General features: G+C 47.8%; 1 pseudogene; it reads left to right on the top strand.

The window, feature by feature from the left end:
• Positions 1 to 11,383: 11,383 nt before the first annotated feature.
• Positions 11,384 to 15,336, top strand: LOC146184605 (DNA (cytosine-5)-methyltransferase PliMCI pseudogene; annotated as a pseudogene).
• The last annotated feature ends 1,147 nt before the right edge of the window (positions 15,337 to 16,483 follow it).

Raw genomic sequence — 16,483 nt, 5'->3', positions numbered from 1 at the left:
GCATTGCACACTGGCTTAGTTTTTGTTTTATTTATCTACTTACTTTCAAACTGCCAAATTGCGCGGATTCCAAATTCCTACATTAAAAAGAAAAAAAAAAAAAAACGATGAGCCACCGGCAGAAGCGCTCGCGCGCCGACGATGCGCTGCGCCCCAAGCGCCGGCGGCCTTCTACCAGACGACATGAACAAGGAGCGGCTTTCTTTGCTTTGATTTTGATTTATTTTTCAACACAAACACATGGTACACATGTCTCTTACGTGCGCACGTGGTACGAGACAGGAAATTGCTGAAGAAAGTTTTGTTCTAACAAGTTTGCTGTCGAGAAGCGTAGACTTCGTTTTCACTCCACCGCCTCCCTCCGACCAGCAGACGTACCACATACGGGTGCGTCGGCGGGAGGTGGTGCCACTTGTTCCGGAGCAGTGGCGCCTCCATACCAGCGCACTAGGCCCATATTACGGCCTCACCAATGGGGTCTGTTTCCACCGCCCGCCGCACCTCGGTGGGGTCGCCACCACCCCACTGCTGCGCCTCTGCTACCGCCGTTTACGCGCAAGGGAAATGCGCGCTCGCTCTTCGCTCCGCCCGCCTCAGTTGCAACCGGCAGGTCCTGACATTTCACCCCTTATAGTTTATACAAAGATGCCGTAATCAGCGTCTAAGATTTATCGTGTACGAGGAATAAAATATTGTCAACACCGTTCACGCGCGCGCGCGCCTTCGTCAATGCGGCCGAGCGCGGTCGAATGAAGCTGGTACACTTCAACATTTTTTGCCCTTAGCTTTTGTACAGAAATAAATTATCAGGCTATGCAGTGTTCTTTCGAAGGCTGCAGGTGCAGCGTGACGTGACGTGAGTGCATGGTAAACTGTTGGCTAGAGATTCTGTCAACCGCTTCCGTTTTCGTTTAGAGCAAAAGAGGCACCGGCGAAAATTCATGGCGCGTCTCAGATTCAGAGTAAGGAACAAAATTTACGCATATAGATAAAATTGCAGTTGTCTAGTGGAGTGAGCTGTTCTAGCTTCGTTCAAAACAAATAAATCGGTTGAAAGACAGAATATTTATATGTTGTCTCGCGACTGACGCACGTACGTGTATAACAGACGTAGGCTCTAAACAACTATAGCGATACAGTTTCCCTATGCCCAGTATGTGGAAGAATGTCGATGTAAGATAACCTTCCCGCAAGAATTTTTTAAATGCGGCATTTGGAAGCAAAGTTATTTGCAATCAAATTTTGAATATCTGCGTCTTCACGGCTTTCCTCCTTTCAACTTTTTGGCGCGCGCAAAGGCTGGCCCTCCTCCACGGCCTCGCCCACTGACACGTCACAACTGACGCATTTGCGCTTTTACTTTTTTTTTTGCTTAGCAACGCACCCCGCAACTTCCGTTTAGACGCGCTTTATTGCCGACGTGCCGCCGAGGGCCTCTCGTCGTCTTCTTCATCCTCATCTCCCTTCGGCAGAACTTGGAAGCTTTATTGCGACGCTATACATCCCTGGCGTTGACCTCACCTTCGATTTTGTGTTACGTCGTGTGCGTGACAGGTGCAGGACAGTTCTGGGACAGCCTGGCCACACTCTTGAGTTCACGAAGGCAGTTATCGAAGCGCTGAATTGTTGTTTTGACGGGACATGAGCGAGAGGTTGTTACAGTGTGCAGTCCCTGGCTGCGAAGGTATTGCTAGTGACGGCAGGAAAAACATTCTGCATAAAGTGCTTCAAAACGCCAACCTCCGGAAACAGTGGCTACAGCTCATCGGATAGCCAGCATCGGTGAAGAAAGCGTTTATCCACATTTGTTTTACACGGATGTGGTTCGAGATTTGCGGGATCCCAACAAGACTGAGTCTGCGTGAAGGAGCGGTACCAACGCTGCTTCTTCCAACACAGCCGGTAAGTGTAAAATGTAAAGATTGTGATAATATTAGCTTTAGACGCGTTATCACAGTACAGTGTGGATTGTTTTTTTAACTCAGGCGATCTTGCTCGGCGTTGTGGCATGCATAAGCAAGACTTGTCATGATCACTGTGAATTACACTGCTCAAAATAAAACACTGGCGAGCTTACGATGGGATTTTGATATTTTTTACTATTACGCTAGTCGACCCCACGCACAAATGCACCCATATAAGCCGTATACTATCGTCGTCGGGGGTTCAGCAGCGGATTCTTTAACGGCGTGTACTTATGGGGGTCGAGTCCCATCTCGGTACTCATTCACCGAAGTCGCTTTTCGAGCTCGGGGTCCATAATATCCGTACCGCAGCAAGGGTATGAGATGTTAGCGAAAGACTAGAAATTCAGAATCGAGATCGCAGAGAACGGTCTTCCGGGCGTTGCGGAGGGAAACTATCTCGTGCACCTTGCCCGAAACTTGAAACCTTCGTGTTTAGGCTCCTCTTGCTTTTGACTATACGATGCTCCTTCGTGAAAGATAACGATCGATTGTAAAGGAAAAAAAAAAAGGAAGGGGATGAGGAGAAGGGGACTGCGTAGTTGTGCGCTGTGGTGTAGTTTGTCAGCCGCGGTTCGGCGTCAGCTGACTGCGGGAAAACAGCGAAAGCGCGCGTCAACAGGAAGTAAACAAACTTTGTTCGGTGCCCGATTATTATCGCAGCATGACTCCCACCCTGTAGCCTTCTTTTTTTCTTTATGCCGTGTGGTGTTTGTACAGAGCGCACCCTTAAATGTCGCGCGGATGGAGCCGCGTCCAAGTTCACCAACCGATGCGGCCAGGAAAGAAACACGTGAAAACCGATATGGGCGGCTGATAAAAGAACGAAAAAAGAGAAGAAAGGAGTGACACTGTCAAGAATGAAGAGATGGAAACAGAAAAAAAAAAGTGCCAACAGGCTTTACCCTTCAGCAGGAGGGGGGGGGGGGGGGGGGTCGCGATTTGAAACGTTATCACTCGCGTGAACTGGCTTAGTCGCTCAAAGTTGTGCCTCTTTATCCCTAAGCGATCAGCTGCCGATCGGAAGTGTTTTGACAGGAGCATAGAAAGGAGTTATACACAACTAGATTTTTCCTGCGGAAAGGGGGGAGATAAACCACAACAGGGAAGAGGACTTCTCCAAATGGCTCGCCGACAACAATAAGTGCAGGAGCCTTCTCCAGTTCATAACAGGAAATAATTTGCAAGGGTTCTTATAATATGCCTTATGGTAAGCTTGCGTAATAATAATAATAAAAAAACAGCGCGCGCATGCAGTGGTGCAACGATCGAGTGACACAGTTTGGCGCAATGTTACAAGTGGCTCACAAATGCACATTTATTTTTGTTCCAGCTTTTTCAGGAACAGCGTGTGCAGATCATCAGCCAGCTGGATAGAATGAAAGTGGACCTTGCCGGAGATGGGCATTACGACTCCCCGGGCTACAGCGCCAAGTACTGCACAGACAACGTTGATGTCATTCAGACTGACCATATTCTACAATGCGAACAGGTAAGAATAGCAGAGGTAAGGCAATGCTGCTATACGAAAATTGGCAAGCTGCAATTCATATTAACTATGTGAAGTCAGCTGCAGTGCCCAATAGCGCGAGCATGGTGCCTGGCCTTAACTTAGAGTCTCAGTTCAGTCTTTAACAAAAGACGACAATTTCTGCATATTATTAGGAGAAGTTATTTTCAACCTCATCAAGAGGGCCCTCAGCAAGTGCTGCTTGCATGTCTATACATAAAAAGAATCAAATTAATCATTATATAACACAAAAAATTGAATTACAAAATGTTTCATTGTTGCAAACCATTGGGGAAGAGGTATATTTGCTGACATACATTATGTAATGAGTCTTCAATTTCATCTATCTACAGACTGCCACCCAGCTATCCGGACATATTGCAAGAGCAGCAAATCGCCCATACAGCACTACTTTGATGCCTGGCACATTACTAAATATGCGTGCAGTTGCTTGCTTTAATAATTTGGGCAAACACATGGTAATAACATTATTCGATACTGCATTTAAGAAGCTGAAAGCTGTGAGCAGGTCGAAGGGCTGTGAAGCAATAGAACCATGGATCCAGACAATCACAAGTCATGTTTACTATGTTGCTGCCCTGGGCCAGGGTGATGGTGACCTGGTCATCAGCATGTGATGCAACCTGTTGAACCACATATGCAATAAGCATGATGGCCATGATAGACCATACAGCAAATGCCTGCATGAGCTCCTTGCAAACAAGCAATGGATGAGCAGAGGTAATCTGTTTTGTATAGGTTTTTTTTTGTAAAGTTTTCTTTTTGGTGTTGTTTGGAAGGTGCACGGCTCACATTTGTGGCATTTGTCAACCAATGATAAATTTAAGAGATAGGTAATCAAATAGAACTTCACGGAAAAAACTTTCTACACATCCGCACATAACAGCGAGTTCACATATGACATAGCCGAGAAAGAAACCCATAATGAAGTGAAGAAACAAAATAATGTAAATGTGAGTGCTGAGACTGCAAGATATTTTAATACTGAGGCAGCTTGGTTATACATGCCAGTATTGAACGCAAATACAAAGGGATTTTCCATACTGTCCTATCCTGACATTTTTAAAGAAGACAAAGTGCAGCATGTTTGCTCGACAACAGCTCTTAGATTTCTTTTCACAGTAATATAGTAGTACAAGACCTGGGGTCTTTTTATGAGTATCATGCTGAAACTGTTTTCAGCTGCAATGCAGCAGCTGTAAGCAGGTTCAGCATCAGCGATTGACTAGAACACACACCAGCACTGCAACTCATCAGCCAAATATTTATATATATTTTTGTTATGCATATATTTTTAACAGATTAATGTGCTTTCAAGAAGCTGAACTCCATTCTGAAGAACTCCCGGTTTTTGATTGACACTCGACAACTGTCTCCCAAAGCCCTAACATCTTCCCTTGCATCTTTTCACAACTTTGTCATCAGGTTCGCTCCCAAATCAATTGTATACTCGGATGGTGAGATCCAAGTAAGGTAAGTTAAATGAAGCAGAAGACTAAGACATTATTTTTCACTCCAGTGTGACTATGTAGTCCAACTTTTCTGCATGGCATGTGCAAACGATAAATCCTTGCATGAAGCTTTTAATGTATGTACTACATAATATTGCCATTATAGAAGGAACAGAGGCCAAAGGAAATAGAACACAGAGCGAAAACGAAAAACAGAAGTTCACATATGAAAGCTTGTGCTTCATTTGCTTCATTTCCTTTTGTTCCTTTTGATTCTTCAACTTGGCAATCAGCCCATTGGAACTTGCAACTAAGCAGATCGCTTTTAGTTTGTGCTATGGAATAGCCCTGGAGGGCTGAAAAATTGCTTTGTGACCAATTTCAAGCACCTCAAAACAGTCTTTCTCATGGTGTAGCGCTGAGGTTTAGAGAAAGAGTTCAAGTTTTGTTTTTCTTTTTTTAAATGTGAGGAAGGAGAAGCTGCTGTGTTAATGGACGTATTTGGCGCCTTCTTTTTATGGAAGTTGGGCTTGACTTCAGTCTCCTTAGTGCAGTGCTTGATCTGGAGCTCTTATGTTATCAGGCCAGGTAAAACGAGACCCTACAATTGCGATTCACAGGAGTTGACCCTGACATCTGCCAAAAAAAAGTGCCCACCACGTAACTCAATCTCAACTTCTGCATAAAGTAGGCACTCAATGCACCTTATGAGCCAGCTGCCACAATCCTTCCATTCTGATAGTAAATACACTGCTGTGAAATTAGCTGAACTTATCTTGTGTCTTTCTTTTCGAAACTTGAAACACTGCCTTGTCAAAGGTAGTTATCATACAATTGGAGGAGACTGCAGTGCACACTTCTGACATTCAAGTATGCTTCATATAATATGGTAAAAACATATTTGGTAGGATGGTAGCACTCAGTTCAGTTCAGTCGTTCAGTCGTGTCCGACTCTTCGTGACCCTATTGACCATGTCACGCCACGCTTTCCGGTCTCTCACTATCTTCCTAACATCACATAATTTCATCTGCAGTGCCTCGAGGATGCCATCTAACCATCGCGTTCGCTGCCTACCCCTTCTCCGGTGACCCTCAACCTTTCCCAACATCAAATCTTTCTCCAGCGACTCCTCTCTTCTCATCAGATGACCAAAGTAGCTGAGCTTTAATGGTAGCACTAGCCATTCTGCAATCCCCTTCCATGGAAAAAGTGAGATAGGAGGCTATAGACATACTACACAGGCCACCCAAGGGTCCTCTGAAAGTCATTGCTGTTATATTCGAATAGGCAGATGGGATGAGATAAAGAACAGTGCACCAGGAATACATACAGACAGAAATGACATGAGCTGAGACACTGCAATGACATAAAGTTGAGGGCAAGCATGGAGGGCTGGCTCGAAAAACACCTTGTCTCTCTTTTGTACTCCTCATCTTAGTGCAGTCCCAAGACAAAGGTAGTTTTTAAAGAATTGGAAGTTATCAGTGCAAGTTCCTGACCCCTCTAGAACCGTCTCGAATGTCCCGAAGCTAATGTATTGAAACTGAAAGAATGCCCAAGGTTCACTTGATCACTTGGACTAAGGATGATCACTAGAATACGACAGCAGGGAGAACACGGGTGATCCAAGATATGAAGTTGTATAGCCCATGTCATACATTCATTTTACTGCTTGAAGATCATTGCATCACATTCTTAATTTGATATAAAGGCGCTGGATATAGAAGCTGAAAAAGAAGCAATCTCTGCTGCAGCGATGTGAATATAATGCATAATGGTTTCTTATAGTAGCCTCTACTTGGCATAATTTTGCTAGTAGGCAACACATTTTTTCCAAAGTATGAGAAATTCATTCATATTTACCTTCTTTTTAGGTCACATCTGGCTGTTATTCACTTCAATGAAAATTCTTCTACGCTCCAGGCACAGAAAAAAAAAGGAGAGGACGGCTGGAAAGTGAAAATGGCAAAATCAAGAAAAGACAACTTCAGTGCCGCTCCAGTGAAATGGAGCATACTTTTTGTAAGTTAAAACTTTGTTCTACTTATAATATTACACAAAAAACTAAGTGAACTGTTGGAATCACGATCACTATTTCACGCAGCGTACGTCCAGAGGCTCCTCCAGGATGTGGAGAAACGGTCTCAGGGCTCGAGACACAGCTGCAAGGATAGCTTCAGAGCGCCACCTTATGACTGATGCCTATGAAAGACTGTCAAAAGAAGAACTAATTGCTGCACACAGGCACAGATTTGTGCTTCATCATGACTATTCAATTGCACAGTACAACTGTCAGTATACTTAACCCAAATGCTCGACAGACTGGCATTAGCGAGGCAAAGCATTGGCCACTGGAGCCAAAACAATTGTTTCAGTATGTTTGCTGCGACTAACAATAGCTAGAGCGCAGTTTGATATGACTTTTATGTCGTAGTGAGTGCAGTCTTGTACCCATGTCTCTGTGTTTCGCTTCTGGCTGCGGCCAAGCAAACGTGCACACAAAACATGTTGCTGTTTGTTTATCGCGGCAACTCCACATGGTGTGCGACCGCTCGCAGGCCCTTCAAGTATTGCATCAAAGCTGCCGCTTGAAACAAAAAGTAGGAAAGGCAGAGCAACCAGCTAAAAATGAAAGACTACGTGACACGCTCGTAACAAATTTTTCGTCAATGTACACGCGCAAAAAGCGAGAGAACCGCCAGTGGAGATACGCCGCGAGCGGGCTGGACGATGCATTGACGCATAGGCGCGCACTGCCACCTGGTGGCGCCTGGAGGAACTGACAAACTTACAACGTTTGGCTAGGGCGCGCGCCGATTGGAACGGCCGGAGAGAAACACGCGCGCGAGGATGATCTCGGAGGCCATGCTCTTGCACGCCGGACGCCACTGACCGCCGCTTGTGGCGCTGTAGTTACGTTTACTAGGACCAGCTAGGACCGCGGGCGCGTCCGCTAAGGGAAGTCAAGGCTTGGCGCGCCGTGCAGTCTGCACATTCTTGCGATTTTTCCCTCGAACTTTCAGTTCTGCCTTCCATCACAGCGATTAAGATATCTCAGCTCTTCAAAAGCACCATGCGCAGTTCGAAATGGCCAGGAAAAAGACCAACTCGCACTGTTTTGCTCCGAGATGCCGAAGCGCGGCTATCCGGGTGCTCCCGTCACCTTTGTTTGCTGCTCCGAGGGACAACAAACATCGCAGAAAGTGGAAACGAAGCTTGTGAAGGCAGGAGTAGCCTCTCACAGAAACATCGGCAGTGTGGGAGCATCATTTCGAGCAGCATCTCATCCTGCTGAATGACTACGCACATATATGATCAACGGCAGAAGTGAGGATATATACCACGTGAAAAGCCATCACTGGCACCTTATGCGGCGCCTATGCACTCTTGCCGGGTTGTCCGGCATATATTACTGTCAAACCCGTGAAGCCAAGGCTGGATGTGGGCAATATTGACGTTGCAGAGTGTTGTGCTGAGTGCATATTCTTGCTATTAAGCCTGTGGCACCAAACGATAGCCGACATATTTTATACCGCGTGTCCAAGCTAACTTCAGCCAAGGGTTAAAAATAAACCATTTAAGATAGGCCAGAGAAACCACTTGCTAACAGCCATTTGGCGCACCAGGTCAAACAAAAGGAAGACTTCGGGGAAGAAAGCTTCGACTGTTTGCGTGATCTCGAATACTACCACTGGCTCAATAAAGCAGACAGCTGAGATTAAATTAAATTCATTTCCTCGTAGTCATGGTATGTCATTGGATCTCTAGCTGGCACATTTATTTAATCATTTATTCATCCTTCATATCGTACCCTACTGATGCCCTAGACAGTAAATATCAATAAAAAAGGTACAGGCAATTTTTCATTTTGCAATTCTAATTTACTAAGTATTGCTTCAAATAAATGTGATTTCCAAAGTTGGGAGTACGTTCTGAAACCCCCTTCCCATTTATTCCCGATAAAGAAAACCTCATGTGCATCGTTTTTCCCACCTCTACAGAAAGCCCGCGAAATAAAAAAAAAAATATCACGTGACTGATGCATTCATGCGCTACGATATTGTAGTGCTCTCAACTGTGCATGGTTTGAGTGATCGAAATTAGCTGCGGCCGTGACTCAACAGCCCAGTCTCAGCGCTATACAGGCTGATAATTTTTGTATTTCGCAGGCTTTCTTTAGAGCTTGGAAAAACGATGAGGCTTTCTTTATCGGAAATAAATGGAATGGAGGTTTTAGAAGGCGCTCTCAAATTCTGCAAACCCAGTGTTTGTCTAAAGGCAATAGTTAGTAAATTAGAAAAAGTAATTATTAATTACTTAACTTCAAAACAAAAAAATTGCCTGGGGTGAGCCAGTTGGCTGGCAGCTGTATACAATTGGGGTCTCTATATCCTACCTAAAATCCTACCTCAAACGCCTTGTATAGGAAATGCATTCTGAAGACTAACTGTGAGAAAGGCTTTATTTTTTTAAAAAGAAAAAGATAAGTCACATGTATTAAACTTGTCTAATTTTACTAATTTTAAGGACAACAGAGGCCTTTTGTACCCTTCGAGTGATACCAGTTTGTGGCTGGCCTTAAAAATGTGTTTACAACCTGCTTCAGCCTAAATTCAAGCAGACAGTTTGTACTCAGTATGCTACTGGCCAAGCAAACCTGCTAACTAGGGTGCTCTGACCACTGTCAAATTGGTGCAGCTGAAATCACTGCTTAAGTACCTGCATGCACTTTTTCACAAAATGCATTAACCAATGCAATGTCAAGCTTTGTGCCGTAATGATTTACAGTGCGCGATAACCCGCCCTGCATGAAATGTAGCAGATGCCAGCGAAATAAGAGTGCTTTCACCCTAGTGCAACGGCGAAAACCCTAATAATGTCGAATGAAACGCCTTCTATCATGGGTGGAGGTCCACATACGTCGGCAGAGGGAAAAAATCACCCCTTTCATTGAACAGGCGTACAAAAGCATCGGTACTATTTCGCACTATTGCAAGAAAGCATTGAAAAGTCGACTAGTAGATGTTGCAGTGGCGCCATCTGGCGGCGTGAATGAAAAACGGCGTGCCCGAGTGTCGTCGTTCGCGCCACTTGAAAGTCTTCTAGTTCACTATAGACGGCAGACTATCAAATACTTCTAGGGACTCTACTCTTACCTATGGCGAATTCCAATCGCAGAACTGGAGCAGCGCGCACGCTCCATCACAGAACGCCTCAATCCGGCGGAGAGCACGCTCCCAGACTCTGCGTTTCGAATGCTCTTGCTCCGGCCGGAGCAACTAGGTGGCGCTCGCGAGCAAACGGAGACGGAGAAAGTACCCATCATTCCTTGCACTTGCCCGAGGTTTTCGCGCGCTCGCGTCGTCTGCTTTGCAAGCCTGCAGCCTTTCTTCCCTTTGATATGGAGGTTACACCAGCCGTTTACGCAATTATATCCTCCTTGCTCGAAGAGCCGAGCGCGGACACACACGGTAAGACTCCTTCAGCACTTTCTTTAATATGGAAGAAAACTTCAGTTCACGTACCGAATGTTTGCAGTTTTCCAGAGCCGAGCTGTAACGTGCGCGGCTTTGAGTTTACATGGACGACGGACATATAAATAGTTGATTCTTGATTCTTCGACAGATGAGTCGGAACTGCTGCTCTCCGACTCGCTGTCCTCAAGCAAAGCGAGTGCAAGAGCGCGACGCGAATCACCATCCATGGCGGCGGCAAATACTGATCGTCTGCTATGGAGCCAACGCGGCGAGCCACCGGAAATGGATGCGCTAGCTAGCGCATGCGCAAGCGACGCTCGAAAAGTCACGTCACGCAAACTTCCGGTCGGTTCCCCCGATTTCGGCGGAGCAGTTTTGACTGCTCCGCGGAGCGACCCTTGCTCGGCAATTGCTCCCGTTCTGCGTTTGGAAGACAATTGCTCCGAAAGGAGCAGAAAACGTTGCTCTGGAAGTGCTCCTGCTCTGCGATTGGAATTCATCACTAGAGGGAAAGCTGTGCTGCCGTCTATGGGAGTTTACATGTAGTTTCCTGACGACCGGCCGGTTCAGCCACCATGGGCGCTCAAAGCATCATGGGCATAATAATGGGCCAGAGAGCTCCGTATGCAGAACAACTTTTGGCCAAAACTAATGCCAAGATAAACGTTGGTCTACCGTAAACAATGTTCTAACATTAAATTTTGTGACTTAAACTGCAAAAGAGAGAGAAACAGCATTCAGTATGAAATTTATCCAATATAAACGATGGCTCTTTCTCCTATTGGCTTAGTTTTGAGCAGCACAAATACCAATATTTTGCACTTAATAGGCACACTTTGAAAGGAAAGAAACGTTTTTGAAATATTTATGGTTGCGCAATCACTTAAGGAAGTTTTTAGTGGCATTTCGGGAAACGGAAACCTTTTATTGGCGACGTCTGCTTTTGCGCCTTCGCTACTATGACTTTTGCGGGCCGCGCGAGCGACGAGCGCGAAGAGAACGACGACAAAGAGGATCTACCGCCGCCGGCCACCAAACCTAAAGGCAGCAAACGCAAACGACCCGTCGACGGCAAACGCCAGCGCACGTTGACCGAGCTGTTTGAGCAGATGGCAAAGCGTGTCAAGAGCGAGGACGGCAAGGCCCAGAACAAGCAGCAGCCGGTATTGGAGGTGAGCTTCACACGCTGTCCCGACTGCCTCCAGGAAACCGCGGAATTGCGGCTGTTTGAAGGGGACCCACCGGATGCAGTTGACGAGGTGCGGGTGCTGGTAGGCTGAGCTTGCTTAAAGACCGAGGCGCCGACAACGGTGGCAACAAAGTGATGGATACGCCGCGTCATAAGATCACGCAATTTGCTGTGTACGATCGACACACGCACCTGTGCCGCATCGACGCCGGCCTGATCGAGCGCGGCGTAGAGCTTTACTTCAGCGGCTACGTGAAGCCCATACACGCCAAGGACCCATCCTCGTAAGGGAGAATATGCACCAAGGCGCTGGGCCCCATTGAATGTTGGTGGACGGGCAGTTTCAACGGCGGCGAAAACGCAGTGAATGGTTTCACCACTCAGTTCGCTGCATACGTGCTCATATGGCACCCAGCGAGGCGTACGCTCCTTTCATCGAAGTCATTAAGGAGAAGGTCTACATCAGTAAGTTGGTGATCGAGACTTTATTGCGGGACTCCAGCAGCACGTACGAAGATTTCCTCAACAGACTCGAGTTGACACCTCCGCCCCAAGGTGTTGCTAAATTCACCGAGGACTCGCTGTTGCGAAATGCTCGATTCGTGATCGACCAGGTGCAGAGCTTCGACGACGGCGCCGATGGCGACGAAGCTCTTTTGGTCGCCAGCCCCTGTATGCGGAGCCTGGTCCACCTGGCTGGTGTGACGTTGGGTCAGCGACGAGCAATGCGCCGGAGATGTCGCGAAACGTTGCGCAAGAAACCCGTCTGCACGCTAGCTACGACGACACCGCTCGTTCGAGACGTTTTCGAAGTCCTGTTCGAGGGTCAGATTGACGACAAAGCGGCCAACTGGACGGCTCGCTGCAAGCGGTGCGGCGTTTGCGAAGCCTGTCAGTCAGCCGACTGTGGCAAGTGAAAGCATGTAAAGACATGGTGAAGTTTGGCGGTGCCGGAAGACAGAAGCAGTGCTGCGTGGAACGGAGGTGTCTTAACAAGGTCTTGGAGGAAGCCGAAGAGGACGACGGCGACACTGAGGAGATCGAGCTTTACCTCGAACGTAAGGCTGTGAATGCGGAGGCGCCCGTTACTCGTAGGACGACGAGGCTGGGCGACAGCGACGTCCGTTGGGTAGACGACAAACCGGTCGCTTTCATTGACAATAAGTCCTACTTCTCGCGAGCCATCGTCAACGGCTCCGAGCTTTGCTGCAGCGACTTCGTGCTGGTCACTCCCAAGGAGCCCGGCATACCGCTGTACGTGGCTCGAGTCGTCTACATTTATGAAACTCCTGCTGGCGAGAAAATGTTCCACGCGAACTGGTTCTGGAGGGGCGTGGACACTGTTCTCGGTGAGACTTCTGATCCTTGCGAGGTGTTTCTGGTCAACGAATGTGAAAAGCAGAGCCTCAGCACCGTGAAAAACCGGTGTACCGTGGTGCACAAACCCGTGCCGCAAGACTGGTTTACCCGCGGCGGCCTCCACAGTCTGGAAGATGAGTGCGCGCTGCGTGGCGAGGACGATGAGAAGTCGTCGTTCTACCAGAAGGCCTACGAGTCAGAGACGGCACGGTTCGTCGACCCGCCAGTGTTGATCTGTCCTGAGGTGTGCATCGTGACGCATTCCTGCACCTCCTATCGTCACGCCAAAACCGAGAAAAAAACTAGAGATCCCAATTCCCGGAGTGGTAATCGAAGAAGAGAACGGCAGGCGCAGCTACGCAAGCATCTCGTACCAGGGCAAATCGTTTTGTATCGGTGAGTGCGTCTTTCTGGAAGCGGATGCTTTCCAGTTCGACTTCAAGACTGGCAAAAACAAGAACAAGGGGTACGCGAAGAAGGGAGATGTGGACGAGGATATGTATCCTGAATACTACCGCAAGCGAACTAATACGTCAAGAGTTCGAATGCCGATGTGCCTGAACCGTTCAAGATTGGCAAGAGTGTCTCCATTTACAGAAAGCTGAACAGCGGCGGCTCCGATACGTTCAAGCTGAAGGTGAAGAAGTTCTATCGTTCGGAGAACACGCACAAGCCCAAACAGGATGCGGACCTTCGCCTTCTCTACTATTCTGAAGAAGAAGCTATCATCGAGCAGCGCCAGATGTGCGGCAAGTGCTACGTGGTCTACGGCGAGAACCTGGCGGAAGAGGTCGAAGACTACCTTTGCCACCGGTTCTACTTCACAGAAGCCTATGACAGAGCGACCAAAATGTTCGTGGAGCCCTCACGCAACGCTCGAATGATGGGCTGCCTCGGAAAGGAAAAAGGCAAGAAGGGCCAGCACAAGGCCATCAATATTGAGTCGCCAGAGGAGTTTTATGTGACACAGTACAAGCTACACTGTCTGGATGTCTTCGCGGGTGGCGGAGGGTTGACCGAGGGCTTCCACCAAGCGGGCGTCAGCGAGACGTGCTGGGCCATCGAGCGAGAAGAGCTCGCGGCCACGGCTTTTCGGATGAACTTCCCCGACGCCACCGTCTTTACCGACGACTGCAATCGCCTCTTGCGCCTTGTCATGGAAGGTGAGACCGCCAACGAGCGCGAGCAGACTCTGCCGCTGAAGGGAGAGGTCGAGGTGCTCTGCGGAGGGCCTCCATGCCAGCGTTTCAGCGGCATGAACCGCTTCAGCTCGAGTCAGTATTTCCAGTTCAAGAACTCGCTGATGCGACATTTCTCAGCTACTGCTAGTACTACCGCCCGCGCTTCTTCGTGCTCGAGAACGTGCGCAACTTCGTCTCATTCAAGCGCAGCATGGTTTTCATGTTGACCCTGCGGTGCCTCATCAGCATGGGTTACCAAGGCACCTTCGGAGCCCTGCAGGCGGGGATTTAGGGGGTGCCGCAGACCCGCCGCAGGGCCATCATCCTGGCGGCGGCACCAGGAGAGATGCTTCCACGGTATCCCGAACCGGAGCATGTGTTTGTGCCGCGCGCCTGTCAACTGACTGCCGTGGTGGACGACCGCAAATACCTGTCTAACTGCAAGTGGTCCTCATCCGCGCCTCTCAGGACTGTCACTATTGGCGACGTCATGTCGGACCTTCCCGAGATCCGCAATGGTGCCAAATTGGACAAGATTTCCTATGGCACAAAGGCCTCGACTCCGTTCCAGAAGTCGCTTCGCGGAAGAGGTGCTGTGCTCCGGGACCACGTTTGCAAGGAGATGGCTCCTTTGGTCGAGGCGAGGATGCGCCACATTCCCCTCACACCTGGCTCTGACTGGCGCGACCTCCCCAATATCGTCGTGCGGCTCTCGGACGGCGTCACGTATACCAAGAAGCTGCTCTACACACATCATGATGCCAAGAGTGGCATGTCATCAACCGGCGCTTTCGGAGGCGTTCGCCCATGTACCTCAGACAAGCCTTGTAACCAGGCGTGCCACCAAGACAACATGCTCATCCCCTGGTGCCTACCGGACACGGGAAACCGGCACAACCAGTAGGCCAGACTCTACGGCAGGCTTGAGTGGGACGGCTTCTTCCGCACAACCGTGACCAACACGGAGCCGATGGGCAAGCAAGGTCGTGTCCTGCACCCTGAGCAACACCGCGTGGTCAGCGTACAAGAGTGCGCGAGGTCGCAATGTTTCCCGGACACATACCGTTTTTTTGGCATAATCCTGGACAGGCACCTGCAAGTTGGCAACGCCGTACCACCGCCCATGGCACGGGCTATTGGACGCGAGATCCTGAAGTGCCTCGCCAACAGTGCGGCTAACTGAACGTGTGTGCATTTCATGTTTACTGCTTCAAACCCAATCTGTCAGGATTTTTTTCGAAGTGAGGGCAGTATATCTTGATGCCATGTTTCCTCTTATAGCCATTGATGTTTATTTTTATATCTCCAGTATACAGCGCTTCTCTTTATTGATTTCGTTTGGTTCTACTTTCTACTATAAGACTCGTAGCTTTTTTTCACGTTGCAGCTTCTGTAACTGCTCATTGTGCCGACATGCGTTGAAAATTGCTGCAGGATTCAGCAAAAGCCATGTTCACTGTTTGTATTCATGTTTGTATATGAATGTTTTTGGAAGTTGAATTATTAAAGGTTCTCTTTGGTTTTGAAAAAGTTATTATCTTCTGGAAAAACGCTCAATCCTTGTCAGAAGTGAATCTAAGCTATTAGTTTTGTCGGTCATGTGTTGGTCAGGGTAAGTGGTTGATACTTTGCTATTGCATGAAGACATGAAGACTGAATACCGTGCATATTTATTTGCATACCATGAACTCGCATCGGAGGAATACGGGTGAAGCCTCTGCTCTGTAGCCGGCATAGTTCCACTGATGCATGGATGCGACGCAATGTGCTTTTTGTGTCTGCTATGCTGACGGCATTCCCATTGTTCAGCTCTTTTTTTGCTCTTTTGTGTTGTGTTATGTTAGCAAAATAACTCAATTCTTATTTTTTTTTGTTAACTTGGTAGCCAGCGGGTTTTACGGGCGCTCGATGAAGGGCAGGCGTCATTTGTTGAAATCGGTCGCCGCCGAAAAATTTTGAAAGGATTTTACTAGCGTGTAGGGAAGCCCGCTATTAATTTCTGAATATGTGTCTTTAGAGGTTTTTTTTATAATAACACATTTATTCGTCCAAGGAGTAGGCGAGATACCATGTCGGTCCAAGCCAAAAAACCTTGCAGATATCTAGAGGGCTTCGGCATAACAATGCGGGATATCAAATGAATATTGCTAACTGTCGTATTTTCACGATTCAAAACACTTCTCCTAATTTCATAACATTCGCAAACCAAAGATCACTTTGTGTGTGTGTGTGTGTGTGTGTGTGTGTGTGTGTGTGTGTGTGTGTGTGTGTGTGTGTGTGTGTGTGTGTGTGTGTGTGTGTGTGTGTGTGTGTGTGTGTGTGTGTGTGTG

This window comes from Amblyomma maculatum, chromosome 7, assembly GCF_055883805.1.
Source record: "Amblyomma maculatum isolate TAMU_Amacu chromosome 7, ASM5588380v1, whole genome shotgun sequence".
In the NCBI taxonomy this organism is placed as follows: Eukaryota; Metazoa; Arthropoda; class Arachnida; order Ixodida; family Ixodidae; genus Amblyomma; species Amblyomma maculatum.
This window is presented reverse-complemented; position numbering and strand designations above follow the sequence as displayed.